The sequence below is a fragment of the Mus musculus genome, chromosome 5 (assembly GCF_000001635.26).
Source record: "Mus musculus strain C57BL/6J chromosome 5, GRCm38.p6 C57BL/6J".
Lineage (NCBI taxonomy): Eukaryota > Metazoa > Chordata > Mammalia > Rodentia > Muridae > Mus > Mus musculus.
The window spans coordinates 106,093,079-106,115,810 of record NC_000071.6 but is presented as its reverse complement, the minus strand read 5'-3'; the positions used below and the strand labels follow the sequence as shown (position 1 = coordinate 106,115,810).

Here is a 22,732-nt window from a genome sequence, read left to right as displayed (position 1 = left end):
TTTGAGCATGAACTTTGTAGCTGACAACATCTTTCTCCATGTAGAAAGTCGGACACACCTAGCAGAGCTTCTAACTCAATGGAAACAATGGGTGACCTCTACGCCACACTCCGGCTCATGTCGAGCATCCTCATATGTTTTCTGAGCACTGAAGGAACACTAGTGGAAGTTCCACATTGTAGTATGTCTGTTGTCGTTTTTGAGGCCACCACAAGCATAGTGGCACTGAACACCACCACAGTGAAGAACGAGCACCCAGCGTTCCAGTTCTGAGGCGTAAACACATCCATCCAAGTACTGATCACTGACTGTGCGTCAGACATCAGTCACGTTGTCCAGTCTTCTCTGCCAACCTCTCTGGGATCCCTTAAACCTGTAACTGTTTGGGCTCTGTTCACCAATGTATAAAATCTTTAACACTTCCCCGCACTTACAGACATAGATCTCTGTGCCTGTATGTCCTCTCTCTGTCGGTCAAATAGAGCTGACCTTCTGGTCTTTTGGTTTCTGAGACGGTATCTTATTATGTAGCCCACACTAGTCTCAACTCTTGGCAGTTCTCCTGCCTCAGCCTCCCGGGTGCTGAGATCACAGGTGGGAACCCTTACACTTAGCTCCCAAACCATTATACTCCAGCTTCACCAGGCATGACTTCAAACTGTGCGTCAACTCCTCAGCCGACCCAATGCCAACCCCAAAGGTTTCTTTCCGCTCTGCCCTGGCTCTGTGCGCCCTGTCTGACTCCACACCAGGTAGAGGCTTTTCTATGCTGTATGGTATTTTCCTCTGAGAATTTCTTGACCTGGATCAGATAGAGTGTCTTATCAAGAAATCACTTCAGAGTTTATAATCCCAAAGTAATACTTTTCTTTTTCCTTTCTGCTGCTAGAACTCAGGGGGAATAAAAAAGGCTAAATAAAAGGTCTTCATTTCTGAGGATCCCTAAGGGCTGGTTATCAGACTTGGTCAGAGAATTTAGTCTTTCTCAGACGTGCCCAAGTCTCGGTGATGTGGTAGTTACTTGTCTCAAAAACCCCTGACCAAAAAGCAACTTAGGTTTGGAGGTCTGGCCAGTCATGCCAGGGCAGGGCATGGTAGCTGAGTATGAAGCATCTGGTCACGCTGTGTCCGCAGCGAGAAAGGAGAGAGAGAGAGAGAAAGAGAGAGAGAGAGAGACTGCTGCATGGTTTACCGCGTCCTCCTTGCTGAGTATGGAAGCCCAGTTTGTGGAACAGTGTGCTTACATTCAGGACAGATCTTCCCACGTGTGTTAAACTTCTCTGGAAACAGCTCACAGATACGCTCAGTAATTTATCCCCTACATGAAGGTAAACCTCATCAAAGTAGGAGTCAATATTAGCCATCACAAGTGGCACTCATGGGTCCCTGGAGGTCAGGGCTCAGGGAGCCAGCTGCACACTCTGACGAAGCTGTCATACTGCTCACTCCCACCCCCACCCCCACCCCTCTTGCAGGATGGTAAGCACCTACTGTGCACAGCTGGAATCTTGAGGGACAAGGTCAGCTTCCCCATGTCCCCATCTCTGCCTTTCTCTATATAGATCCTCACATTGAAAGGAGGTCCCGAAGAGAACCTTACAGAATTAAGTTACTCCTCCATCTACCTCCAGAGATTCATCTAGCCTGATCTAAATATGACAACTGCCTAACGCCTTTGGACACAAACTACTAAATACCAACCCCCTGTCCTGTCACTGTGAGCAACAAACCATCCCCACATTTGCTAACACCTTGACTGAGGACATTGTGGTCCTGTCCCTTTTCCAGGGAACACTGTGGCACAGTCATATGGCTTAGACATGGGACACAGTCCTAACCAGTTGGCAGAGGATATTGTTGGGTTATGCTGGAAATGTTCGCCGCTGTAACTTTAAAAGCAAAGGCATCCAGGAAGAATTGGCCCTTACTTTCTCTGGACCTCAGCTTGCCAGACACAGACCCTAAAAGCTCTGGAGCTATCTTGTAGCAATAAGGCATCCTAAAGTCAGAGAAGCAACTGAAGCCCGAAAGAGAGAAAGCAGAAAGAACCTAGCAGTTGATGGTGTCAATTCCAGGGCTAACCCTTCTAGAAACTTCTACTTTCATTCCCAAGCAATGTCTGGCTACTCACTTGGGACTGTTGTCTTTGTAACATTCAGACTAAACTACACAATGCCGCCTGATTTCTCCTAGCCCTCGTGGTCACAGATGCCAACAATGCCGTGAGGGACTAGACCCAGTGTGACATGGAAATTCAAAGACCTGTTCAAACATTAAGAACTTCAAGATGATAACAGTAAATATTTATCTAACCAGAGAAGCCTTGGTTACTCAGCAGCCTCTGCCACGACACAGGTCAGGGCCCTTGAATCCAGCCTTAGTTTCAGCTCAAGAGCGTGGGAGCTGGACATCACTGGCTAAAAGTACAAGGGGCATATATTAGAGAGGACACAGCACAAGGACCCAGGCATCCCACAGAGTGCTATGAAGAGAGGAGGGGGTTGTCTCCATAGCAGCAAAGCAAACCTCTGCTCAGTTTTCCAAGTCTTACTCATGGTAAGGACTGCCCCAGTCTCATGGCCTTCAAAGAAGACCCAAGTTTTATTCTGAAAACTCGCCACATCTGGTGGCTGCATGTTGTAAGCCCCCTCACTCATTTGTCTTTCTCAGGGCAAATGGCCTAAACTGAGGAGCCCAGCAGCCATCGGTACTAAGGAGAGCCAGGAAGAAGACATGTGACCCTGCCAGGCTCTCACTGAGGTCACAGCTACCCTGAGTCAACACAACAACATGGTGGCCTGGGCCTTTAACTGTGAAAACAAGCTGAAGTGCTCATGGCCTTGCCCGATGTGTGCTCACTTACTCTCTCTACTATCCCAGACTGTCAGTGAAGGTCCTTGGCTACCCAAGTCTCAGGACGTGGTTGATAAAAGAACCTACTCGGATGCCTGTCCTGCCACCATCCATCCCCCATCAAAAGGGTCAGGCTGGGTAACTTTCTGATGCTTGGCAGGCTGTTGTCAGCAGCCTAGTCAAATCTATACTGTTTCCCATAGTGAGGTCTTCCCTGTCAGGTGATATCAAAGAAGGAGTGTTGAAAAGACACCTCCGTTGTTCCACAGCCGGACAATGCAGCATCCGGATGACTCCCTTAAAAGGAAATCAGGCGGGGGACGGGGTGGGGGGTGGGGTAAGGACGAGGACAATGGTTCTCAACCTTCCTAATGCTGCGACCCTGTAATACAGTTCCTCCTGCCGTGGTGACTTCCAGCTGTTAATTTATTTTTGTTGCTCCTTGATAACTGTCATTTTGCTATTGTTATATATCATCACGTAGATATCTGATATGCAGCCCCTGTGGAAGGCTCATTCGACCACCAGGGGAGTTGTAACCCACAGGATGAGAGCCCCTGGGTTGTCACTTGAGAACCTGAGCACAGCTTTGCTTTGTTGCTTTGAGGATCTGAAGTCCAGCCCTTAGTTTCCACTTGAAGGACAAATGACCAACCATTGGACCTGCTGGGTTTCCATTTCCCCACCAAAAAAATAGCCGTAAAAATATGTGCTTCATGGAGATACCACAGCCAGAATATTGGGGAACATATAAAATACACACCTAGAAAGAAAATCACTAAGGCAGGCCATTCCCACCACTTCCAAGTCCTTTGATAAACTTTAAGTTTATTTGTAAAATCTAGACAGGGACACATACTCAAATTAGCAAAGTCACATCATGGTTCCGAAATGGGGGTGGGGGGAGGGCGGAGACAGAAAAGATTTGAGAGATTTACTCTGCCCATTCCTTAGTAATTTTCATGCTCATTATCAGCAAGCTATGTTTTTCTTACAGAAGAGCCACTTGGGCGTGCAGTGACTTGAGATAATAAAGAATGCATTTACATTTTATATAGTCACCAAAGACCTGGGTGTTCCTGGACCTTGCATTCAATTTGCTCGTAGTGCTTTCCCCCAATCAGTGAATATTAAGATATTTAACCTGTAGTCAGGCAATAACCTTGAAAGATGGTAGGACTCCATTCAGAGGTACCACAGATTCAAAGGCTGCTTTGTCAACAGAGACCTACAGGCATCGGCCAAATCCTCACCCTGTGGGCATTTTCTCCTTTCTCCACAGATTGGGGAACTCTCATTAAATTCCCTGGTTAAAATAGGGATCAGAATGACTACACAATCGTGTGGGAGTGGTTTTATGTTTTTGTTTTTTCTTCTTTTAACATTGCTCTGAAGTGCCAACACACAAAAAGGACACACAAATTATTGCCCCTTTGAAAAATGGGAATTCCAGCCATCTTCTAAGGTCATTTCCATCCTTGGACTCTGTAAATACAGCGTCCAAGGTTTGAGATGAGTGAGTGTCCCATAGCCCACCGGGAGAGCGAAGATCTAGACTCTTCTCAGTGTCGTGAAAGTCTACCTGCTCCAGGTAGCTGCTGAGATATGTTTACTCCATGCCATCCTGTTCCAATCCTTCCAGCCTGCCTGCAGGAAAGGGGTGGGCCGACCTGGACATCGTACCTGCATTCCTGCCTCTCTAGTTTGGTCAAGTACACATAAATAACATGCAGAAGAAATTCCAGCCCAGCATAGTCCATGGGGCATCGGGTAGGTGAGACCATCTGGGACAACATCTGTGTGAAGGGGAATAAAAAGAAGAGTGTTCAGGGGCCTGATTTGTTGGTAGGTCCAACTTTCAGTGCACAGCTATAAGTCCCCAGGGAGACTGGACCCTACTTAGGAAGACATTTGGACTAGGCAATAAAATAATATGAAAATACCAAAAAATAAAAAAATATATAGAAAGAGAAATAGATATGTAACCTCATCACAGGACTCCTGTGGTCTCTTGCAACACCATGCTTCATGAACCCCAAAGAAAGCAGAAAACTCCAGCTAGCGTTATAAATCCTGGTCAGCTGAATTACTTCACATGTTGCAGCCTGACTTAAGTTATTCATCGCAGAGGCTAGCAGCTCCCTGATGCATCCTTCCGTGTCACTGGACAGGGTAAAAATAATAAATTGGCCATTGTGAGACACTCCGAGTTTCGTGGGGTTGAGCAGAGCGTGTTTTATATTCTTCTCTTGGAACTGCCTCTTGTTGGTAGTAAATGCTTGCCACAGCTGCTGGGTCTCAATAGGCAGGTCCTAGAAGTAAGGATAATTCAATTTTCATCCACTCTCAGGTCTCCTGCTACCCATGTTCTTCCTTGACACCGGCAAGGCTGTGCCTGTCTTCCTGGCCTGGAGCCTGAAGAATACTTGGTTAGTTTGCTCCTTGGCAGAAAACGTCATATGCCACTCTAAAAAAGGAAAAATCCTCTCACCCAGCAGAGGCTACTCTGGTGAACACAAATTATGCTGTGGCCTTTCAGCTGCTCCTTCCTTTGTTTGTTGCTCCCCAAGAATTAAGATACCCAAGTGTCCATTCTTAGCAGCTCCTATAGACAATCTAGTCTGATTAATCTTTGCAGGCTCCAATTACAATGAAAAATACAGACACAACAATGGAGGCACTTCCTGAAACATTATAACTAATTACCATTTTGTGGCTGGCCTGCAGATGCCGTGTCTGTTGTTCTGGGGAAGCAAGATGGCAGAATTTTAAAGGCCACCCTAGTGGTCATACTTTGGGAAGGAAGCAACCTCACACACGGAAGAACTTCCGAAAGAAAATAAAAGTGATGTATGTGAGCCTGTTCGGCCCTGTGAAAACACCAGGGTAGAATGTGGCAGGCAAATTCTGACACAGGTGTCTGTGAAATATGGTGAAGTCATAAAGAATAGAACACACTCTGACTGCAGTTCTGAGAGGCAGCGGGGCCCTGCACCAGGACAAAGTGACCAACACACAGGGGGCATTAAATGTAGATGTCTGTGTATATATTGTGCATGCAAATGCCTTCCATTGGACTTTTGTACCTCCCCTCCCAAGACAAAATGGTAAAGGTGCAAATATGCCTGTGGCTGACCATTTCTCCTGAAATGGGCCCTTCCTATTTTTCTGCTTTGATTTGTTAGACGGACAGGAGAAGGGCTGTCCTTTCTGTTTGTTTGTTTGTTTTAACAGCAGGTTTAGGTCTTTACTCACTCCGTCGGCCCCTTTGTTTTAGATTCACTGCTTTCCATAATCTTCATGATGTTCACATAACCTGCAAAAGCCAAGGGTTGCACTTCGGCATATCTGTGGCCTGCCTCCCACATCACAATATTCTTAAGTACGTTTTAATCTTAGATCCACCGTCCTCCATTTAAAAAGATAGAACGGGACTTTGGCAAACATCAGTCAAGCATCTCTACACAGAGAACTCTATGAAATACTCAACTCAAATCCTCCTAATCAAATACTATCCCTGGATAAAATGAAATGTAAAACACATACCCTAAAACAGCAAGTATCTTGGGTGGCGGTGACATCAATATTCAGAAAGATGAATAAATGCAATTAAGACACCAGGCAAAGAAGTAAACATGCCATGTAGCCTACAAAAGGCCAGCCACGTCGTGTTTATTTTAATATTGTTTAACGGTAACACCTAATAAAGAGAGCATCATGATTGTGTGAACTAAATTTTCAGTAATAATGAATGCTACAAACTTAACCTCCCAAGTTTAAATAGGCTACAACGTCTTGGGAAAAATGCAAGAAAAATTATTTGATAAAGGTGACGGTTTTTCACACCTGAAAATAATGTTTTTCTTGCAGCCTATCTTGATCAACAGCCAGCGGCAACACATTGCAGATATAATCTTGAGACCTTGTGGCATGTGCTTGTCACTACATGCATAACTTACTCTGGACAGAGGATCACGGAGACTTTGAACATAATTTCCCACACGACAGGAGATTAAATAGACCACATTGGAGGAAGGCAAGAAGAAGCTAGGTCTCTGGAGTACCAAAAGTAAACTTCAGTCACTTCTGGAAGCAAGGAAACAGCGGGGAAACAGACTGTCAGGAAGGCTGCCTTTTCAAAGTTCCTGTCTCAAGAGCTCTGGGGAAAGCCTGCGTCGCCGGCTAAGACTAACAGAAAAGCCTCGGCCTGTGGAAGGTTGCCAATGGCAGGAAACCGTCATCTCTCTGGTAATTGTTCTTGCTCCTTTCCCTTGTGATGATGCCAGGTTAGGGGTGTCCACTCCCCTCTCTCAGAACACCTTGCCCTTTCAGAGCCTACCCTGGAGACTACATTCCTAAGACCCATTAAAAGATGCTAAGCCAGCCCTCTCCTTGGCATGTGTAGGGTGTTTTCTCTCTATGTCATCTAACTCGGACAAATGAGACACCATTGAACAAGAAGGAAAGATACCAGAGCACAGAAGAACTTTCCCAGATGCCCAGAAACTACACTATATAGTTTCCCATGTGACTTAGTATACACTGTCCACATTGCCCATCATTGTGAGAACAGGAGAGCTACCTACCTCACTGCAGAGCTTTCAGTACCAAGTAGGCTCACCCACAGAAAGCTCTGTAACAGTGTCTGGCGTCCAGCAATACACGAATTATTTGGTATAAAAGCCTTTCAGAGACAAAGTCACATGAGAGTGTGATCAGTTACCAAACATGAATGAAAGCATATTTGGGACTATCATAACATACCCAGGTGGGGGGCACTGGCTTAAAGCTGAATCATCTAGAGTCAAAACCCATTGTTGCCACATGGCCATTGTGTGGCAGAGGGCCTTGATATCTAACTTAGAGAATAGGGAAATTCCTCTGAGGGGTAAATGAGCTAAAAATATTAAATACTGACCAGTTCCTGGCACAAAATTAACACCTAATAAATAGTAGAAGGACACAAAATGTTCTTCAAGTAAAACATCACCTTCAGAAATTGGTTAAAAAGGAATGAGTGTTTGTGTATATGGACTATATTAGTCACATTTCTCATTTCTGTGACCAAATACCTGATGGAAAGCAACAGGAAGGGAGGGAGGGAGGGAGGGAGGGAGGGAGGGAGGGAGGGAGGGAGGAAGGAGGGAGGGAGGAAGGGAGGGAAGGAGAAGGGAGGGAAGGTAGTAAGGAAGAGTGAGAGGTAGGGAGTCAAGGTAAAAAGGAAGGAAGGAGGGAGGGAGGGAAGGAGACAGTGAGGTTGGTTTATCTGAGACTGATTCTGGGGGGATGCAGTGCACCCTATTGAGGAAAGCATGGCTTTTGAAGCATGAGGTGTCTGGTCCCACTGCTCCTCAGTCAGAGGCAGGCGCAGATGAATGTTGGAGCTTATCAAGCGTTCTCCCTTCTCCTCTTTCCTCAGTCTGGGCTCTCATCTTACGGGATGCCATTCAGATCTTCCCTCCTCAGATAAACCTCTCTGGAAACACTCTCCTAGATACATCTAAAGTTGTGTCTCCTAAATGATTTTAAGTCCTATCAAGTAACGATGAAGATGAGTTATCACAGAGGCCACCGATAACTCCCAGTGTGTGAGCCAGCTGAGAAGTTTGATACGAGGATTATCCAGTCTCTATAATATATCATTCATGACTGGCCCCAGTAGTCTTTTCAAAAGCCCCAAACGTTTAGTCTTTAGCTGACCCAAACTACAGATCCCGTCACAGGGCTTAGTTGAACTTGATCCACCTGAAGAGTCTACTCTGAGAGAAGCCAGCAGACACCATCACCAATTCAACCACTTCCTCCAAGGATCCTTCACAGATCGGTCACTTCACTTCCCAAGAACAGGACTGAATGAGTTCACTGTGTGACACTCCCTGATTCCCTCTTGAGAGAGAAGAGACAGCCATCCCTGTGCGGTAGCCTACAGCTACAGAAGTTTCCCCAGTTCTATAGGACTCTACACCCACACGTTGTATTTAGCAAGGGAGAACATCCTCCAAAGCGATCAATTAGACTTGGAAGCATGATGTCCACTTGAGAGTTTGTCTCGGGACAACCACCACTGAGCCCGTCCTCCCTATACGAACACACTCTTCCTTCATCCAGAGGGGAAGTTGGTCTCAACACTACTGAACCAGATCGAGCCTCCGACTATGTCGTCTGGCCACGCCTTGTAGAGGTGATGCCGTGTATCTCCAAGACAAGCTCCTAAGATGTCTCACAACTTCAGCTGCACACTTATACAATGTTCTCTGAGGGAAATCAAAACTTGGTCAGAATCTGATTGCCTTGAAACCTCAAGGCTTTGGAGTGACCAAAACTAGCCATGTAGCCATGGAGGGAAGGGAAAGATTGAGATCCAACCAGCCTCAGCTAGTCAGCAAGGAACCAAACCTGGCAATGAAGAATTTATCCCAGACTCCAACTCAGTCCCCTCCTCAGACGACTCCAGCCTCAGCCGCAAGCATACATGGAGTTCAAAATTAAAACTGCCCAGTGAGCTTGCCAAGACAGATCCATAAGAGAGATTTATAAACCATGACTTTAAGTGACCAAGTTGGTGGTATTATTCAAGGAAAAGTTTATATAAAAAAAAAAAAGACCCTTTTTGATGGACTCTACCATTTTTCTAAATGAGCCCTCTCGGGATGGGATGTTTGTCTCTGTTGTTGCTGCTATAGAGTTTTGATGCTTGAACAATTGAAGCTAATTTTTTATCAGAGGATGTTAGGGTTAAAGAGAGTGATGTTTGCTTTTGTTTTGGTGTTATCTGATTAAAACAGCAATATTCTTCTGCAATCTTCATAAAGAATTGGTGCTTAATCCTCAATTAAAATGCTTTATAAAAGCAAGTGAAATTGAGTTTATTCGAGCAGGTTAAATGTCGCTTCTCTAATGCAAATAATAGATCGAGGAGAGAATGAATATTTACCATGAAACTAATTTCCTATTATTTGATGCCAATTAAGGTGTAATTGCTTCTTGGGCATCACCAGACCACTCAGGGTTGCAGTAAGTGCAAGCATATTTGGCTACATTTGTTTAACTTGGGGAAACTCTTCTGAGATTCATTATTTCTAGAAGAAAATGGAACTTGAAATTGGGAGTTCTTTTAATCTAATTTCCAGTGGAGGTATACCTCGAAATTAGATGAAAGCTGCCATGCAAATGAATCCAGGCCCACAAGCTTGATCCCCAGATGAACTCGCACGAATAAACAAAGTTCTGTCCAACTCGGAGTTGTCTAAATCTCTGCCTACACAATCCCGTTTTGTACATTCGAAGGAATTGTCTTTTAGTGAAACACATCCTCTTAATGTGGTCGTGATGCCACCAGGAGAATTTAATTAGGATGCAAGGCAAGCACTGGTTAATCTAGAGGTGGTAGTCACATGTGCCAGTTAGGGACTCTTGCTAATGGCAGAGATGCCGTGTATATTTCCATCCTTAGGAGACCAGGACACCTGAAGCTTGCTACCTTGCAACTTTCCTGCATTTACTTCTATCCATGTCACTTCCCAGAGCCTGTGTGTGTGTTCTTAGGGGTTACATACATGAACTTGGTCATCTTAAAGTGGGCTTCTTGAGCTCTAACCTTAACAGCAAAGAATATACAGGTAGGAACACAAGGTGAGATGTTCTCCATCACTGAAAGACCTGGTTATTTGGCTCAGCCCTTCAAACAACCCTGGGAGCAGCTTGTGTTAATTCTAGGAACAAGAACACGGTGCTGAAACCAGATTTGTCTCAAGGCTGGTTTTTCTCTACCATTTCTGTTATTTTAAGCAAATCATTCAAATTATCAGCCCCACTATAGCAGACCATCTCAACCCATCCTCCAACCAAGCATCAGTGTCGGAGCAGCCTGTCTCCATTGATGGTGGGTGATTCGGTGGCCTGGGCCAGAGAAACCAGCATTTTCTAACTCTGGCAGAGTCAAGAAGCAGGTTTCCCTTGTCACCTGCTCTGCCACTGGGCTGAGTTGTGAAACAAAGGAATTCTGAACGTGGGTGGAGCCAGTGTGATGTGAAGGTTGGCTCAGAGATCAGCAGTCACTTCAAGCCTGGTAACTGGTTGGTTTTCCTAGCCCAGGATCTCGCAGGATTCCTCCTAGGAGTTCAGAACCATGTGAAGAAACAAGAGAAAAGGATAGAAAAGGGAAGAAACCAACAGAGATACAGAGCTGTTGAGAATGTTACCCGAGAGGCCTCTCCCGGGACACAGAAAGAGACCATTAGTTTGACATGGTTTTGTACTATCTCTGCTAGTCTACCATCAAAGATGCAAACAACTGAATTAGCAGTTCAAAAAATAAAAATAAAAAAACTATGTTGCAAACAGTTGCAAATTCACCAAACACTGACACAAACACACACTTTTTTTTCAGGGAAGCAAAGGAGATGGAGCCAGATAAGCCTGCTGCATGAAAAAGGTGATGCAGAGGGACCAAGCTCTGAACTGATGGAGATTTTTCAGGTTATTAAGCCTGTGCCACAATTCTGTGACGTATTTGTCTCTTTAAATGGATGGTTTTGTGCGCTTTTAAAAACTCAGTGATAAAAAGATGGACCATCTAGAGACTGCCATATCCAGGGATCCATCCCATAATTAGCCTCCAAACAATGACACCATTGCATACACTAGCAAGCATTTGCTGAAAGGACCCTGATATAGCTGTCTCTTGTGAGACTAGGCCGGGGCCTAGCAAACACAGAAGTGGATGCTCACAGTCAGCTATTGGATGGATCACAGGGCCCCCAATGGAGGAGCTAGAGAAAGTACCCAAGGAGCTAAAGAGATCTGCAACCCTGCAGGTGCAACAACATTATGAACTAACCAGTAGAGCAGACTCTAGCTGCATATGTATCAAAAGATGGCCTAGTCGGCCATCACTGGAAAGAGAGGCCCATTGGACACGCAAACTTTATATGCCCCAGTACAGGGGAATGTCAGGGCCAAAAAGTGGGAATGGGTGGGTAGGGGAGTGGGGGGGAGGGCATGGGGGACTTTTGGGATAGCATTGGAAATGTAATTGAGAAAAATACGCAATAAAAAAAAACTCAGTGATATTTCTTACAGTCTAGACTTTTTTTTTCCTTGTTCTGGGACATTGCAAGGATGCATACCCAACCTGTCACTAGGACTTTGGGAAAGGGATCTACTTTAGTGGGTTTTCCACAATTCCTCGGAGTAGCTCTGATCATAACATTGTGGTTTCATCTTCTATTGACTTCAAGCAAATGGAACTCAAAAAGCAAAATACAATAAAGATTAATCAGAAGTTTGAAATCCTATGAAGGCTTGTAGAGAGTAATTTAAATGGAAATGATTTTATTGTCACTAGAAATAAGAATCGAGTGCCAGGCTCACAGATGACATACAATAAGCCCTTGGTGACTGTAGATTTAACATTCATTGTTTTTAATGTTCTTAAGTGACCCTGAAAGTCCACAGCACGGAATAATTTGTAAGGTTGCTGAGGCATGAGTCTGAGGTGCTGGCACTAGGCAGCAAGCTAATCATGCGACTGGGTACTCAGAACCTCGTGCTCTACTGCTTTTCCTGTAGAAGATGGTAGATGTGGGGACTTGCAAAGTTCTCTGACTCCTTCTGAAGCGTTCTAAAGAGATTCTCACTCAAACACTGGCCAAGAGCATTAGCAAGGAACAGAAGACACAGACATTAAAGGTTGAAGCACTGGGTGGAACCTCAGCTCAGAACACTCAGTGAACACTTCTCTATAATGTTAAAGGGGACAAAGCACGCTAAACACCTAGTCCCATGTCTCATGCACGGCAGGGTGGGTCTTCATCGGTCTGCAGTCTTTCCCTTTGCTTCTGAAACCCTTCCCTCTCACGGATAAATTGTCTCTTATTAAATAAAGCAAGAAAGTACCAGAGGCCATCACTGGGGGTTTTTGTTTTAATTTTTCGGAATTTGAGCAGTAGTTACTGCAAAATCTGCTTAAGACAAGGGGTTTCTGCATAAAGCCACACTTGACTTAGCAGCCTATATTTATGGGGGGCGACAGGGGCATTGGTAATACATTCTCCTAATCTACATCTGCACAGTGTGACAGGATTAAGAGCCTGGGCCCATATGCAGATGTTAGGGTGTGTGGCAAAATTGAGACACTTCAATAAATTTGCTAGTGAAGATTAGGAATGGGTACTTGATACACCCATTTGGCTTTCCTCGCTGTGTGAACACAGCCCCTCCATAATCCTTCTGACTGCTGTCTCATTAATGTGTCTTTCAAATCATATTACATTCATATACGTATCATGTCTGCTTAAAAAGTCAAATAAGGCGAGCTTTCATTAAGATGGTCTTTTCTGAGTCAGTGAATCTTTCCACAAATGACACTGAAATAACTTTTCACCAAGATTTGCTCATTTGCATATTTTGTAGATAGTTCAATGAAAGACGGCCCAGAATGCAACTGTCATTGCTCTAATGCTCAGAAAGCTCATTAAGGCCCCATGCATCCCCGAAACAGATTGTCATTACAGGAACCTAAGATTTCCATTTTGTGTTTGCGTGTGGGGGAGGGGAGGGGCTTGGGTTATTAACACCCTGCCTCCTCCACACCTGGGTTTGTAAAGTGACCCAAACAATGGGAACAAGAAGCACTAGAAATAAGTCAATTGGTTGGTTATCAAGCATGAATATGGTAATCCACACTAATAGGAATAAAGAGCTACCTTCTCCACAATCAAAATAATGAGAAAATGGTTACCCATCTGCAGGAGACTAGAAACTTGGGGTTGGCCTTACAGAGCTGCCACTGTGAAATGCTCTTCCGCCTTCCCCTACCTCAGGCCTGCAAGCGGCTTCAGCAACCATCAGTCGGACGTGTCATCTGCAAATCACACATCACAGATCTTAACTTGCGTGATTGCAGGGCTGAAAGTGCTGAAGGGTTCAGAGTGGCTGGAACGAGGCTTAAAAGTGAGGTGAGATTGGGAGCAGAGAGGGCTGCAATTGCCCAGGAGCCTGAAATAGACTGAGCTTCAATGCCAAGGGAAAAATCACCAGCTTCTCCATCATTTCTTTAAAGGTCAAAATTTTTGTAGGTGGACTGGGAAAGCAGCGGATTGCAGATGCGTTTAACAGCAGGGTATTTTCCGCTGCCATGACCAGTTAAGGGAGATTTTCTAAAACACACACCTGCTGGTAAACAGCTTGGCCCTACTCTGGGTCATCAGCTTCTTCCGTCTCCTTGATGCCCAGATCCTTGCCTTGGTAGACTCCCAGACCTCACATCCGTCAAAGCTGGGCTTTCTGTAAAGTCCATTATAGTTTCAGAGAGGTAGCTCTGTGGCTTTCAAGGAGGTTTTATGGTGTGGGGCTGCCTCCTCCCAAACACAGGAAGTACACTCATGAGGCAGACAGGCCAGAGCCTGACCCTGCACCATTTCCTCTGTGCGCTGCAGCTCTGTAGGCAGCTCGATCCCTGAGCAGGAGATCAAACCAGCTACATTCTGCTACACCTTTTGAGAAGTCTCTCAAAGAAAGCTGAGGGGAACCACTCCGGTGTCTTGTAGTGGGCTCTCCAGCAGGTCTTCCGTGGGACAATGGACTGTGGGCTGCAGTAAGTCAAGCACTCTACTTGGTGAACTCACCAGAAGGTCATGTCAAGGTCACACTGAGGATGGGACCTCTCCGTTTCTGTCCACATTCACTCTGTGGATAGAGAGGCTAGAAAGGGCTCAAGGGAGCTCTCCTAGGCCGTGGAGAGTCATCTGCAGGTTCAGCTGTGGGAAGACAAAGTCATGAGTGTTTCTTTCAAGTCAAGGACACATTAGAATCACCCGCTCCATAGTTACTATCTGGAATATGCCTGAGGTCTTCTCCTAGTACATCTTGGTGACACAGATGACTGATGAGACATGGCCTCTAAGAGCTTAAAGCACTCACTCAGCCATGTATTTGGGTTGAGACGACGATGCCTTCAGTGTGACCATCCTGGACATTTGGCTCCCTGGGATGCTTTCTTAGGAACCTGGCAGAGAGGCTTTATCATATTTTAAATTTGTGTGTGTGTGTGTGTGTGTGTGTGTGTGTGTGTGTGTGTGTGTCTATACACTCGTGTGCTTTTAACTGATGAGCCATCTCTGTTTATTCCACTTAGCAAAGGAAGAAAGGGTATAAACACTCACTTTTTAACAAGGTATAGCCTATAGTCCCAGCACTTCAGAAGTGGTGACAAGAGGGTCAGGGGGCAAGGGTCATGCTCAGATGCACAATAATTTCATGTCCATCCTGAGCTATACAAGACACTGTCAAATAAAATTAATTAATTAATTAATTAATTAATAAGCATTCTCTCGTTGGTAGGTTCCTCACTGATCTTTTACTCTAAGCAAAGAGAGTAGTGACCAAGAAGAGGATACATGCTCCTTTAGCTCTCTGTGTCTCCTACTTGATAAGAAGGCACATCTGGCGAGGCTGTCAGCAAGCTTGGGGACATTAATGATGAACAAAGCTTGGAATCCTGCCTGGCCTGCGGCTGGTACTCAGCTTAGAGCTCAGCCATCGTCACATCTTTGCAACCCAACGCACTATCTTCATAAGCACTGAGTAAGGGAGCGGGAAGCAGCAGAGTGCCTGGTGGTGGAGGCAGCTTCGGGGGCTGCTGAGGCCTCAGACTGGGAGTTAGCTGCCTGTGCCTCCTTGACATACTGAGGTCACTACAGTCCGGACTCCGGTTTTGTTTTGTTTGTTTTCACCTTTTGGGCTATCATCCTTACCTTCCCATGCATGTAGATCTTTCCTACGAACTGAACAAAATCTTTTTTAAGAGTTTGCAGAAGTGAATGTAGCTCTGAGAATGCATGTAGCCAGCACCCAGCGGTGCAGGAATGAGTGAGGCCCAGGGAAGGGAAGATGGCTATGTAATGCTCAGGGTCCCAGGACATAGCTTAACTGCAAATCCTTTGAATGAGAACACAAGAGAGGGAAGCACTCTGCTCAGGATCATCAGCCCACTCATGCCACTTTATTGGCCTTGTGTCATTATGACATCTGAGCCAACCCTGCTCAAATCCACCCTGTGAGCCGCAGTGCAGCACACTGCTTACACCAAGATTGCTTCTGGCTGATGCTTCCAAAGAATGCTCAGAGCGCAAACCTGGGAGGAAAGCAAGGAGTGGTTTATGCTAAAAGGCCAAAGTCACTCGAAAGCAAGTGCATATCATAGGAAGAATTCACGCAGCCCAGGGATGTCATTGCGTTCATTTCTCAAGGAGTCCTGTCTCCTAATGATGCCAATCAAAAGGCTGGGTCACCTCAACAGTAACTTTCTTAGAGGCCTCAAAATTCCTGCATTGGTTTCAACCACCTTTGGGTGAACATGCTCTGAGCCCAGTTAAGCTGGTGGGGGCTCAGGCCGGCCATGTGGCTGTCACTAACACAATCTGAGAAGTTCATATCCTTACCGGGATCAGAGGTCTTACAGGCCACTCCTCATCTGTGAAAGAGAAAAACTATAATTCTCCCAATGCTGATTCATCTCCTGGCATCTCTCCTACTCGTCAACTAACACTTACCGTCTTTAGCAACTAAGAGGAAGCCTGATGAAGTCTCTCTATTCCGTAGGAAAGATAGAAATGCAAATTGAGTATAGCCAACTTCACATACGTCAACGCCCCGTCATGATAGCAATCATTAGGACGGACGTTAATGTCCGTGCTTCTTTGTATATCCACGGTGATGGGTACTGTTAACTATCTACCTGACAGAATCTAGATTCACATGGAGAAGGGTCTCTGGGCATGCCTAGTCGGAATTATCTTGGAAATCAGTTTGTTGAGTTGGCGCCATTCCCTGGATGGGATCCTGGATCCTGTCAACAGAAAGACAGAGAGGAACAGCAGCGTGCACCCATTCACTCTCTTGTCCCTGCCTGTGGATGCAATGTGGCCAGCTGCTTGATCTCTCACTGCCTTGACTTCCCCACCAGGATGGATCCCCAGTAGCCCTTCTCTTGTTCCAGCTGTCGTGATGAGAGAGAGAGAGAGAGAGAGAGAGAAAGAGAGAGAGAGAGAGAGAGAGAGAGAGAGAGAGGGGGGAGAGAGAGAGATATGCACATGGTATGAAGGTTTCTATGTGTGTACATGCTGTGCCTTCCCTACCATTCCCCTCCTTACTGCCTTGAGACAGGGTCTTTCACCGACTTGGAGGTTCTGGGCCGGCTAGCCAGCAAGCTCTCAGGATCTTCTGGTCTCTATGCATAAAGCTGGGATTACAGGCACACATGGCCACCTCTGGCTTTCTGTGTGGGTGCTGAGGATTCAAACTCAGATCCTCACCCTTGCAAAGCATCCCCTCTTACACGGTGAGCCATCTCCCTATCTCCCACTTTCCTCGTCACAGTATACGTCCCCTGCTTTACACGTCCACCCGAAGCATGCAGTCAGTGCCCTCTGACCCACTTTCCTGCATTGGCCAGTGTTTTCATTTTTGCCAATCTGAAGTGATGTTTCCTAGGTTTTAATCTGCATCTCTCACACCTTTAAGAATACAGGTGCACACGTGACAGGTTATGGACATTTTCTCTCCATCATTTCCTTCACCACTCCTGTCGGCTGGGAAACTCTGAGAACTTGTGCATCAGGGGCCACATATGATGTCGCCCCCCCCCACCTCCACGGAGGTGTGTGGGCCATGATGTTGCCTTCCCAACGTCATCAGAAACAATGAAGGCCCTAAGGCACTGTCTGTCCTACTTGGAAACTGATGAATTATCATGCCAGCATTTTACACACACAGACTGACAAATTTCCCAAGAACATGGCTAGGGAAACAGCATTTGTGCCTCACACCATGGCCCCTACCTTACAGGTCAGTGTGCAACAATGTCTCCTGTCTCACAGGTCAGAGTGGTATAACAGTAGCTCCTGTCTCACAGGTCAGTGTGCAACAGTGGCTCCTGCCTCACAGATCAATGTGCAACAGTGGCTCCTGCCTCACAGATCAATGTGCAACAGTGCCTCCTGTCTCACAGGTCAGTGTGCAACAGTGGCTCCTGCCTCACAGATCAGTGTGCAACAGTGGCTCCTGCCTCACAGGTCAGTGTGCAACAGTGCCTCCTGTCTCACAGGTCAGTGTGCAACAGTGCCTCCTGTCTCACAGGTCAGTGTGCAACAGTGGCTCCTGCCTCACAGGTCAGTGTGGTGTAACAGTGGCTCCTGCCTCACAGGTCGTCACTCTGTGCCTACTAAAGCTGCACACCATTGCCTCCCGTTCCTCTACCCACGATATCCAGCCAGTGTTGCAAGCCTCACTTGCTCTCATAGACCAATGGAGACACTCCACCCCCTTTCCCCCCGCAAGTGTTTATTTCTGCAAAAGCCACAGAGACTTTTTAAATAAAGTATTTTTGTCTTGAAATTATTTCAAGCTCAGCACTGTGACTTTCCAGTTTCTGACAAAACATGAGGTCATCCACTATCGGTTGTCATGTCTGCCATTTAAAAACAGCTGGGTGGCCTTAGGCAAGCTTGTAATTTCTCTTAGATTCAAAGGCTTCATGTGTAGGATGCTAAAACTGGTGTTTTCATGGAAGCATCGGCAGACTCAGATGAGCACAGGTGAAGCACGTGACATCTGCTATGGAGACCTTGCTGTGCACAGCCCTTCCCACTTGAAAGGCTTTTTATTGGTACAGGATGTTTCCTTCCCTGAACTGAGCACTGACTCCTGCCTGGATGTTGTTCCAGTAACTCTGCTCCCAGAGGTATTTCACATTTGGAAAATAATAATTCATATTTATTAAGCTACATTTTAAGTCATTTATTTATTTCTATGCATGTATGTATGTGGTGTAGTATATGTGTATGGTGTGCACTTGTGTGTAAGTACACATGCTCTTGCACACACGTAAGGAGCTCCAAATTTGGAGCTCTCTTTACATTGAGGGGTACAGTGCTTTGAATGAGGATGACCCTCCCCCCCCCCCCACATGGGTTTATATATTTGATCCCTAGTTGCTGGAACTGTTTGGGAAGGATTAGGAGATGGGGCCTTGTAGGAGAAGGTGTGTCACTAAGGATGGGCTTTGATGTTTCAAAAGGCGTGCCCATTTGCCGTTTCTCTCCCCTCTCCCCTCTCCCCTCTCCCCTCTCCCCTCTCCCCTCTCCTCCCTCTCTCTCTTTCTACTTTGTGCTTGTGGATCAAGATGTACACTCTCAACAACTGCTCCTGTACCATACCTGACTAATCTGCCTGCTGCCATGCTCCCTACTATGATAGTCATGGACCTTACCCTCTGCAATCATGAGACCCAAATTAAATGTGTGTGTATACATATGTATATGTATATATGTGATATATACATACATATTATGTATATAAATGTATATGTGTGTATTTTATGTGTATCTGTATGTATATATCATGTATGTATATATTTATGTATAGATATGTGTGTGTATATATACATACACACATATACACACACATATATATAATATATACACACACACATATATAATATATATATACACACACACACATATATATATTATATATATACACACACACACACATACATACATACATACATACATACATATCATGGTGTTTTATCACAGCAATGGAAGAGTAACCAAGGCAACACACACACACACACACACAGTGAATAGCCTCCTAAGAGGAATTTGGAATAGCAAAAGCACCTTGAGAAAACGCCACCTAAAAAATCAGTGATGATTTTAAAATGCTTCTCCTCTCCCTCACTCCCCTTTATCTAAAAGTGATTAAAAACCTTAACAGCAACTCTGGGAAATTTGTCTGTCATAGAAAACTATTCCAGGCCAGAGAAGTTGAACTTGGGTGTTTTACAACCAGCTTACTTCAGATTTCTCATCTTAACCGTCCTGCTACTGAGCAGTAAAAGGAATGAGAGCGCTCGGGAACATCGGGACTTTCAGGGTTTCAAATTCAGTCAGCAGGTTTTATCTGATCTGAGCGATGCTTCAACTGTGTTAACGTGGAAATACAGCATCAATGGCGCGGCTTAGATCCAAAGCGCGTGCTTAGCACCAAATGGTGTGTTTAACTTCTGTCTTTTTCATAATCTGAAGACTGATCTGAAGTTATACAATAGAAAGATCAATGTTTAAACTCTGAAAGACTATTAGGTTCGGAAATCTCCCCGACATCCTTCATGTGTCTTCAGGTCACTAATTTAATATGTGATTAAAGCAGGCTCTGCCACACCTGGGGATACGCCGCTATCTTTGGGATTAGGAACCCACACTCAGCCTCCCGTCTGCTTCTCAAGTCAAGTAGAAACCACGACGCCAGTTCACTGCTGCCTGTGAGCTTGTCCCTCAGTTGCGTTTGCATTAATTTCTCAATTTAGTAATTAATTTAGTAGCAGCAACGACTGGCCTGCTGACGGCATCATTGATGCTATGCTATTTCTTTGTTCAAAAAAAAAAATATATCTTCTCTTCGCTTCTCAGATTGCTTTGCAGAAAATTTCCAGGTAAAGGCTGGGCCTGGGGCATGGCTCAGTCAGTAAAGGGCCTGCTTTGAAAGCTCTCCAACCCAAAAACCCACAGAAGAAAAGCAAAAAGTCTGAGACAGGGAGAATCCTGGGGCCTCCTAAGAGATCTTGCCTCAAACAACAAACAAACAAACAAACAAATAAATAAAAATAAATAAATAAAAGGTAGGTTGTGCCTTAAGAATGACACCTAAGATTGCCATTTGACCTGACACACATCTTCGTGCATGCACACACATGAGCACACACACACACACACACACACACACACACACACACCTCCAAATACTCACTTAGGAACAGAAGTCCCAGAGATTGCCTCCCACGGTCCAAATCCATCCTGTCTCCCTGTGAGTGCACGAGGGACGCAGCCTGTTTTACAGCTACATGGTCAGCTGCACCTGAGCATCAAAGACACTGTTCTCCTTCGTTCCAGACAGATTCGCTTAACTTTTAGCCATTCCCTAGGAGTGGCTGCTGCTACCCAATTCGCTTACGCAGATGTAACTACAACCACAAAACCACTGTTGACTGCCGTCCCCCGGAGACCTGTTCATTACCTGTCATTAAATGTTTTAAAACTTTGCATAATTGATCTGGCCAATAAGTCATCATTGATTTATGGGTTTCTGTGCCGAAGAGCCTACTCTTTAAAAATTCATAAGCCCGGTGTGTGTCTTTACAATCCATTAGCTGTTTACGTACCCACCGTCTCAGCATTGACTGACCTTGGGCTGAGATTCTTGTGAACCTCTTTTATTTATATATATATAGGAAAGCAATACTTCAGCATTATCCCTTGACAGCTACACTTTGATTCCCTCCCCCCTCCTTCAAAATGGAAACTTTACTTGAGATGATGAATAAATAAAGCATATTCCATAAACAGTTCTTCACTCTTATTTAAGCGTGTTGTGTGAATCTGCTTCCCCATCAGCAGATTCGAGTGTGTAAATGTTCTAAAAGGCTTTGAAAGTTTCATGACGATTTCAGGGGATGCAGGGTAATAGCTGAGGACTGGAGCTATTAGTTTTAATATTTATATTGAGTGCTCTGAAACATTCATGTGACAGGGTGTAGGATCAGTGCAGTGGGATATATTCACTTCACAACCAGCGCTACATGGCGGCAGAAGGGGAAAAAAACCTTCCTGTGGTTTGTGTTTATTTTCTAGAATTTGGAGGCCAAGGTGCAGATGCTTTGGGGACTGCTCTTTCCCCCCTTTCCCCAAAATTTAGAGTTCTGACCTGGAGCTTGTGCTGTCCTGGAAACAGGGGTAGAGGATTTGTTAGGTCTGCATTCAAATGGCCCTCTGAGCTTCCTACGCTGAAGGTCGTGTTCCAGTTCAGCAACGCTTGGTCCTGCCCTCACTCTCAGCTGTGGTTTAGGAAATCTTAAAAGACTGGCCATTGTAAACCTGGATGCAGAAAGTTTTCCAGTGGGACATCCTCGCAGTGCCTCCACACAAGAGGAGAGGCAGAGCGTTCTGGGCTTTAGTCTTAGACTGTTCTGAGTCCTGGCCCGTCTGCAACCCTGTACACATCCCTTCATGCTTTCAAGATCTAGTTATTGATTTTAAAAATAAGAACAGTAAGTGCACCAACAGTCACAGCTCTCTCCGATGCATTGCTCCCATGCAGTAAATGCACTCAGGGCTCTCTGATGCATTGCTCTCATGCAGTAAACATTCCCTGCTGTCATCACCACAACCAGATAAGCAAGTATCGGAGAGTGTTAAGTTTGCACCTACAATAGTTTCCAGCTAGTTCTCATCACCAAGGTATTAAAAGCCTATGGGGAAATGAAGACATCTCCCTATTGGCCCAAAACCACTCAAGACCCAGGTTGTTGCAGCAGATCTGTGAGATCTGTGAGGCTGGAGAAACAGTGCTGTGGATAAAAGTGTATATTTCTCTTCCAGAGGACCTGATTTTGTTTCTCAGCACCCATGCTAGGTAGCCCCACTTGTAACTCTAACTCCAAGGTACCCGATGCCCTCATCTGGCCTCTGCAGGTACTCACATACATGTTGCATACATTTACATACACACACACACACACACACACACACACCTAGGTTAGAGTCTCAGATTTCGAGTTTACTGTGGAGTCAACACATTTGGCACTGAAACTCTCCAAAGTGTGATTTCTTCCCTATTGAGTGAGGGGCATTTATTTGTATTGCCTCTCATGGTTACTGTGACAAGCAGTAAAGACCATGGTAATGCCATTTATGATCAATAGCAAACTACTAAAGGTGTGGTACGTTCAGACAACCTCAGGTTTGAAGTCAGATGAACCTGAAATCCCAGGACTTGCTAGCTACAGCAACAAATACACACATTATGGGATGTGTGAGGA

At 45.3% G+C, this 22,732-nt stretch overlaps 1 long non-coding RNA gene across 4 annotated transcripts; it reads right to left on the bottom strand.

The window, feature by feature from the left end:
- Positions 1-3,661: 3,661 nt before the first annotated feature.
- On the bottom strand, positions 3,662-20,868 carry Gm32736. 4 transcript variants are annotated; one of them, XR_389466.2, is made up of 4 exons: positions 20,665-20,868; positions 14,481-14,612; positions 4,840-5,165; positions 3,662-4,649 (listed from the first exon to the last, which is right to left on the bottom strand). It is a non-coding gene; the product is annotated as a predicted gene, 32736 (long non-coding RNA). The 4 variants fall into 4 exon arrangements; XR_389467.2 differs by lacking the exons at positions 14,481-14,612; positions 20,665-20,868 and adding exons at positions 6,813-6,939; positions 7,440-7,596; XR_389470.3 differs by lacking the exons at positions 14,481-14,612; positions 20,665-20,868 and adding an exon at positions 5,560-5,946.
- Positions 20,869-22,732: the final 1,864 nt, after the last annotated feature.